Source organism: Anomaloglossus baeobatrachus, unplaced genomic scaffold (assembly GCF_048569485.1).
Source record: "Anomaloglossus baeobatrachus isolate aAnoBae1 unplaced genomic scaffold, aAnoBae1.hap1 Scaffold_221, whole genome shotgun sequence".
NCBI lineage: Eukaryota > Metazoa > Chordata > Amphibia > Anura > Aromobatidae > Anomaloglossus > Anomaloglossus baeobatrachus.
The window spans coordinates 169,697-178,294 of NW_027441991.1; the positions used below are offsets into that span (position 1 = coordinate 169,697).

Sequence of the window (8,598 nt, forward strand, 5' to 3'; positions counted from 1 at the left end):
TGGTGGAATACTGATGGGAGGTATTGGTGCTGTGTTTGATGCTTCTACTGGGTATTTTCCTACAAATACTGGAACAGCTCACTGCTTAGAATGATCCTTCCCAGCTCTATAATATATTATATATACCCCACAATGCAGGCTCACACACACATTTGTCTCAAGTGTGTTGTAGGGACACAGATACAGTCTTGGTCATGTGACTAAAGGCTACTTTACACACTGCGATATCGGTCCCGATATCGCTAGTGTGGGTACCCGCCCCCATCTGTTGCGCGACACGGGCAAATCGCTGCCCATGCCGCACAACACCGACCAGACCCGTCACACATACTTACCTGCCCGGCGACGTCGCTGTGTCCGGCGAACCGCCTCCTTTCTAAGGGGGCGGTCCGTGCGGCGTCACAGCGACGTCACTGAGCGACCGCCCAATAGCAGCGGAGGGGCGGAGATGAGTGGCCGGAACATCCCGCCCACCTCCTTCCTTCCTCATAGCGGCTGGGAGGCAGGTAAGGAGAGGTTCCTCGTTTCTGCGGTGTCACACGGAACGATGTGTGCTACCGCAGGAGCGACGAACTACATCGTTACTGCTGCAGTATCGATAATCGAGAATGGAGACCCATGTCACCGATGAGCGATTTTGCACGTTTTTGCAACGATGCAAAATCGCTCATCGGTATCACACGCAGCAACATCGCTAATGCGGCCAGATGTACGTCACAAATTCCGTGACCCCAACGACTCCGCATTAGCGATGTCGCAGCGTGTAAAGCCCCCTTTAGTGGGAGTGGTGTACAGGGTCTTAGCAGTAAAGAGTATTCCATATTTCTGCCAGATACCCACAGAGATATTGAAATCTGAAAAAAGAGACTTCTGCTCATTGAAGGTAAGAACTGCTCACATAGCGTTCAACTCCACAGCAAATGAGTGCTCTAGCACTGGCATCTCAGCAGGGATATTCCCCTACTACACATGTGTGTCTAGGTCACTGTGACAGTTTACAGGACATAACTCAGGGCACCTAGACAGAAGGCAGAGGGACTACTTTCTATTTCTGGTGTAGAGCTTAGTACAATATATATATATTTATACTATTACATGGGACACATGTACCTTGTATTACCATTATTCGCTGTATATGAACCCCTTTTCTCCGGGCATTATTTGTCTATAGCATTTTTCACGAACCTGAGGCAACTGAGAACCCTTCAGTGAAGGAATTCCACTAACCCTCACAATACCTACCAGGGGCCTCCCTGCAGTAACTCAGGTAGTTGTACCCATTCTCTTTCCGCATTCTATGTGTTCTTCTTTCTTCTTTTTTTTCTTTTTTCTTCTTTTTATTTCTATCATGTAGTTCAGGGGTTTATAGATATATGTCCTGCATCTCATATTTCCTTTAGTGGTGCTTCTTACCCATTCTCATATCATTTACCCTAGTATTTCATGATCCTGAGGCGACTGAGAACCCTTTAATAAAGGAATCCTTTTTCACCTGAATTGTCAAGTGATACTTACCAGTGACTATCACGTAATGTTACAGGTAGTTCCATTTTCTTCCTCTTCTTTCTCTCCTTTCTTCTTTGTCACACGGTCCATTGTGTTATAGCCCACGTGTCATGATAACACTTGTACCATCTTTTCATTTAGATTCCACCTACAATTATTTACCGATTCCAGTTCTGAAATAGGCTTTCATGATCTACTCACTAGAATTCTCAAGTGCATAAGGTACTGAGACATATACATGTTCACACCATTATAAAGAACAAAGTATAAACATTGAGGTTTTTCTCACACCCATGTTCCTGTGTTCTTTGATATGATATAAATTGGTGCTTCACTTGCCCAAGGTTGATGTAGATATAAGGGGCTTTTCATATTATAGCAAATTTATATTACACCTTTATGATGTCCTTTTGTTAAATTTATTGTTGAAAAAAAGCATATGCATATATACACATTGTCTTCCCAGTATATGATGATACAAGCAAGGCTATATATAGGTCTTTTTAGAAAAACCTTTAGAAAAACCTTTGCACATAATTATATTATATGGCTATTATGAACGGTCTTTCACAAATTGATATATGTAGTTGTCATTGAATGTTGGTTGAATTTAAACATTGTTTAATTTTATGCAAATTATAACCAATTAAATATATGCATAAATAGTGCTCTAGGCAACAGCTGAGTTATCCTTGAGGAAGGGGGCCGTTACACGCCCCCGAAACGCGCGTCGGATCAGGACTCTGTTTTTGCCTACCTCACCTGTGCGGTGATAACCTGCCAAGTAATCTCTCCCTCGTGTGGAATCAACCGGCTTCCACTGGACACGGTACGGATTGCCTGCTGGAGAGGTTGAGAGGTTACCGCTGACATTTCCTTTGTCTGCAACCAGGATACATTGGTACCTCCAGCGGTTCTGCATTGCTCCTTTGGAAGCGAATCGGAGCCTTGTGTGGTGCTAACCTGCCAAGCAACTTCCTCCTGTGTGGAATCAGTCAGCTGACACTGGATACGGTCTGGACTGCCCGCTGGAGAGGCTGAGTAGTTACCGCTGATCTTATTGTTGTCCGCAGCCAACATCTTGGTGCTTTCAGTGGCTTCGTACTGCTTGATTTCGAAAGTACATTTGGGAGAATACGGGACCGGCTGGTTTGTGGCCTTGTGAAGTGTTATAAAGGCTCTGTAAAGAGGGATGTCGGTAACCATACATCTCCCCCAGAGCCAGCACTAGTCGCGGCCACTGGCCTCAAAACGTCCGCTCTGGAAGTCTAACAGGTCAATCCTGTACATAGCGGTTCCAGCCTAATCAACGGAGAAATTCGGGGTGTTTTTTGCGGTCAAGTTGTTGTGAGGTTTATTCCCCCAGGCCCTGGGGGCGAATATAACGTCGCAAACTTATATTGTACAACTTAAAACTTGTAAGTTAGCCAGGGGTGGTATAGTACATCTTTCATTGTATAAGTCTAAATTATTAACCAAACAAAATATATGCCACCGGCCGGGGCATTACATTAGACTGGTAAAACTAAATCAATGTGAATATTGTATCACCTCGAAGTTAATTGGTTATACAAAAGAATTTTATTCTCATTACTTTCATTTTTTATTTTATGTGGTCCTTGTTTTATGTGGTCCTTGGTTTTAGTAATAATCAGTGTATTGTATATTATCAAATACTCTGTCTTGAAACAAGGATAGCAAAAAAATTTTTATTTGTGGTCTATTAATAAAATTATAAAAACCCATCTAGCGCTGGTTTATTGTGGATTTTTACTTAAAATCCTTTACACAGTTTATTAAAGGCTACTTTACACACTGCGATATCGGTCCCGATATCGCTAGTGTGGATACCCGCCCCCATCTGTTGCGCGACACGGGCAAATCGCTGCCCATGCTGCACAACACCGACCAGACCCGTCACACATACTTACCTGCCCGGCGACGTCGCTGTGACCGGCGAACCGCCTCCTTTCTAAGGGGGCGGTCCGTGCGGCGTCACAGCGACGTCACTGAGCGACCGCCCAATAGCAGCGGAGGGGCGGAGATGAGTGGCCGGAACATCCCGCCCACCTCCTTCCTTCCTCATAGCGGCTGGGAGGCAGGTAAGGAGAGGTTCCTCGTTTCTGCGGTGTCACACGGAGCGATGTGTGCTGCCGCAGGAGCGACGAACTACATCGTTACTGCTGCAGTAACGATAATCGAGAATGGAGACCCATGTCACCGATGAGCGATTTTGCACGTTTTTGCAGCGATGCAAAATCGCTCATCGGTGTCACACGCAGCAACATCGCTAATGCGGCCGGATGTGCGTCACAAATTCCGTGACCCCAACGACTCCGCATTAGCGATGTCGCAGCGTGTAAAGCCCCCTTTAGTGGGAGTGGTGTACAGGGTCTTAGCAGTAAAGAGTATTCCATATTTCTGCCAGATACCCACAGAGATATTGAAATCTGAAAAAAGAGACTTCTGCTCATTGAAGGTAAGAACTTCTCACATAGCGTTCAACTCCACAGCAAACGAGTGCTCTAGCACTGGCATCTCAGCAGGGATATTCCCCTACTACACATGTGTGTCTGGGTCCCTGTGACAGTTTACAGGACATAACTCAGGGCACCTAGACAGAAGGCAGAGGGACTACTTTCTATTTCTGGTGTAGAGCTTAGTACAATATATATATATATATACTATTACATGTGACACATGTACCTTGTATTACCATTATTCGCTGTATATGAACCCCTTTTCTCCGGGCATTATTTGTCTATAGCATTTTTCACGAACCTGAGGCAACTGAGAACCCTTCAGTGAAGGAATTCCACTAACCCTCACAATACCAACCAGGGGCCTCCCTGCAGTAACTCAGGTAGTTGTACCCATTCTCTTTCCGCATTCTATGTGTTCTTCTTCTTTCTTCTTTTTTTTCTTTTTTCTTCTTTTTATTTCTATCATGTAGTTCAGGGGTTTATAGATATATGTCCTGCATCTCATATTTCCTTTAGTGGTGCTTCTTACCCATTCTCATATCATTTACCCTAGTATTTCATGATCCTGAGGCGACTGAGAACCCTTTAATAAAGGAATCCTTTTTCACTTGAATTGTCAAGTGATACTTACCAGTGACTATCACGTAATGTTACAGGTAGTTGCATTTTCTTCCTCTTCTTTCTCTCCTTTCTTCTTTGTCACACGGTCCATTGTGTTATAGCCCACGTGTCATGATAACACTTGTACCATCTTTTCATTTAGATTCCACCTACAATTATTTACCGATTCCAGTTCTGAAATAGGCTTTCATGATCTACTCACTAGAATTCTCAAGTGCATAAGGTACTGAGACATATACATGTTCACACCATTATAAAGAACAAAGTATAAACATTGAGGTTTTTCTCACACCCATGTTCCTGTGTTCTTTGATATGATATGTGTTCATTTCCTTCACTATATAGGATTGCAAGTTTTCCATTTGTACCTTAATGGCAATGACGCTATACAATTGAACACATATCATCCTGTTATCCATATAGGTGTGTATTTACCTGCTTGACTATTTTTGGTTGTTTGATCCAGAATGTTTCTCCAGATAGGTCATGTGGAAATTTTCTTTCCTCAGTACAAATGTTTTCACTATGGCTTTGGAAAAATTTTTTGTATGTGCATCATGGTCATTTGACCCATTGTACTCTCAAGTAGCAATATATTGTACTGTTATGTTGTACTATGTACTAATTACGTGTTTATATGGTTTTGTAACCCTTTATGATCTTAGATAACTTTATCCTTGATAAAGACCTAAAAACAAGGTCGAAACGTTGGATGAATTATCCTTTTGCACAAATAAAGAATTTTCAGCATTCCAAGAGTTCTTTTCTTACGTTATTGATCACTATAGTGTGCCAGAGCTATTTCTATTGAATTGACTCTTATTTTTTCTGAGCACCTGCTATATACACAGTGACCCAGACATATTCAAGTTTCATTCAGAAGGCAGAGGGAAGCCTTAGCAGCTGAGCCTATATCTTGGCTTGTGAGCATTAGAACAGGCCGGCGATTACAGGGTAACATGAAAAATGTCCAGCTTGCATTATGACTAGAACATGACAATATCCTTTTAAGTACTAACCTATGATGCGTTCCTAAGCAGTTGATGTTATATGTTCTACATTTCATTTTCTGCATACTTTACAAGTAGTAGAATTTGCTTTGATATAGGCAACTGGATTTTCACAATGAAAAGGCAAAGGATAACGCCCGAAAAAGACGCCATACATTATGTCAGTGCCATCACTGACAAACCTGGATTGACCATGAAATACATCAATCCCCTTAAAGGTGAGTTAAAACAAGTTTTAACTAAATTGCCTTAATATTGTCATGCATTAGAATGACTGTCTTAGGTAATGATAAATATTTTCTACAGGAAGAGGAGTGTTTGCTGAAACTGAAATCGAAAAAGGGAGTTTTGTTGCAGAATATCGAGGCGAGCTCACGTATGCACTTACGATGGTAGACAACTACTCGAGATTTATGGTTGTGGTACAAGTCAAAGATCTAATGGCCCATACTGCAGCGAAGGTCTTCCAAGCACACTTATGCAGACCTCATGGCTACTCAGAGAGAGTCCTCACAGATCAAGGCACAGCCTTTGAAGCGGAAATCTTCAAGGACTTCTGCAGCTTTTACCGATGCAGGAAGATGCGCACTACACCCTACCATGCTCAAACCAATGGTTATCAACCTGCTCAGGACTTTACCCCATATTCCAGATGTGGCCTTACAAGTGATTTATAGAGGGGTAACAATACGTTGGGATCACCGGATCTAATCTCCCTTTTTATACACCCTAAAATCTTGTTTGCTTTAGAATAAACAATAACATCATAAAGGTATAGCAGTACCGTTTCAAAGTTTCGGTGTCCCAAGCAGCATTCCATCAGCCTCTGGAAGGTTCCTGGCAAATTGCACAGCTCGAAGGGCATGCTTTTGAACTCGCAGAGACCCATCGGGGTGGCAAAGGCGGTCTTCTCCCGGTCTGCCTCAGCAACGGACACTTGCCAATAGCGACTAGTGAGATCAAGGGTAGAAAAATAATTTGCAGTTCTCAATGCAGCTAGCTATTCCTCAATACAGGGGAGTGGTGCTGTCCTTCTTCTTTAACAGGACCAACGGAGCTGCCCAGAGGCTACAACTGTCACGGATAACCCCAGCCTCCTTCATGTTGCTCAACATGTCCTTGGTACACTGGTAATGTGCAGGTAGTTTTGGCTTATATCTCTCTTTGATGGGTGGGTGTGCACTTGTGGGGATGTAGTGTTTGACCCCTTTTATTCTTCAAAAGTCTAGCGGATGTTTGCTGAAGACTTGCTCGTATTCTTGCACTAGCCTGTAGACCCCCTTCTTGTGATGTGAAGGTGTGGAGTCAGTGCCTACGTGTAATTCCTTACACCACTCCTCTGGCTGACTTGGTGAGCTGTCACTGAATGGGTGGGCTGAAGCAATGGTGGATGCTGCTGTTTGGATAGCATGTGTATCTACTGAGAACAGCTTATCAATGGTGGCAAATCGGAGCAGCTTAATCTCTTGCTCTCCGCAGTTCAACACTCTCATGGGCACTCTTCCCTTCCATATTAATGAATAAAACTATGATGTAAATAGCATATAGATACCCCACAAATGCAGATAAAAGTAGGTTATGGGAAAAGGGGGAAGAGAGAAACAGGAAAATAGTGGAATAAAGTATACCTTCCAGGTGGGAGAGGAAATGGCAGCACAGCCAGTGGAGGTGAAGCAAGGGGAGCCTGCAACTAAAGAGTTGAGAGCGTTATCACATGGTGACTGAGCCTGATTGTAACGGGAGCATAGAGGTGCCGATCCTGTCTTACCTGCGTTGGTGTAGAAGTGGGTGTCCTGTGGTGGAGTCAGCTATGTGCAGTGGTGGCCGTGGGTTCTTTTATGTGCGACCGTAGTAATAGCTGCGCCCACTTCCTGTATGGGAGTGGAATGCAGTGAGGGTAATGGAACGCACGCCTGCGCATTTGTGTTTAACGTCGCGCATGTGCAGAACGGAGAAAAGGCTGCGCTCACTTCCTAATGAAAGGGAGTGAGACGCATCTGGGAAGAGAAGGGAAAAGATTAGGGTTTGGGGATGATGAAAGGGCTTTCTACGGGCAAGGATGGCAAAGGGTGGCAGTGACGGAAAGTCAGGCAGCCTGTCCTGTCCTGTCCTGTCCGTCCGTCTTTTTGTATCATGAATTGGAAAGACTGCAAGGGGGAGGGGAGGTGCTTGTGTCCAAAAGGAGGAGTTATTCAGATTCATTGCAGTGGGCGGCGGCTGCAAAAAGCACCATTCTTCTTGTTTTTGCTCTGCAAAACAGCCTTTTCAAGGGTTGGCTTGGGTGACAAAATGTCTTCTGTAGGCGTGGGTTTGTCTCCCTCTCCCTAAGATGTGTCCGGTATAGGCCAGGGTGCCACTCAAGGCCGTAACCAATTCGGGTTATAGCTTCTCGGCCTTTTGGCTAAGATCAAGTGTAGTTTTGGAGGACGCTACCTTGGTCGGTACTGGAAGGTGCCTGGGATTGCACGTCTGCCGGCCTTGAGGAAGTGTGTGCGCCTTCTGGTGACACATAGCCCTCTTGTGCCTGGACGGTTCCCAGGCAACGGGAGGCGATCACCTTTGTTATTTTGAAGTCCTACTGATAAACAGAAAAAAAAAAAAATTAAATCTGTTCTTATCAGTTTAATATCTGATACGTCCCCTCTCTGGGGACCATATATTAAATGGATTTTTAGAACAAGGAGATGGAAAAAATCTTGCTCTGTCCACTGCACGCATTGACCTGGTATTGCAGTACCTCCAGGACCGGTGCACCCCTTCTTAACCCAGTTTCCAAAAGCAGAACTCAATTCACCTGATTCAAATGAGCCCCATTAGTGAATTGAAAGAAAGCAAAAACTTTATATGCACCTCAATTTGGCCAATTCACTTTTCACACTTTCACCCTTTTTTTTATCTTTCACACCTTTTACTTGCTTTATTGATGCAAAAAGCTGTGCCAAATAGCAAACTCATCTCCACTCAACTTGACCAACTCT

General features: G+C 43.9%; 1 pseudogene; it reads left to right on the forward strand.

The window, feature by feature from the left end:
• The first annotated feature begins 8,172 nt into the window (after nucleotides 1-8,172).
• Nucleotides 8,173-8,379, forward strand: LOC142261438 (U2 spliceosomal RNA; annotated as a pseudogene).
• The last annotated feature ends 219 nt before the right edge of the window (nucleotides 8,380-8,598 follow it).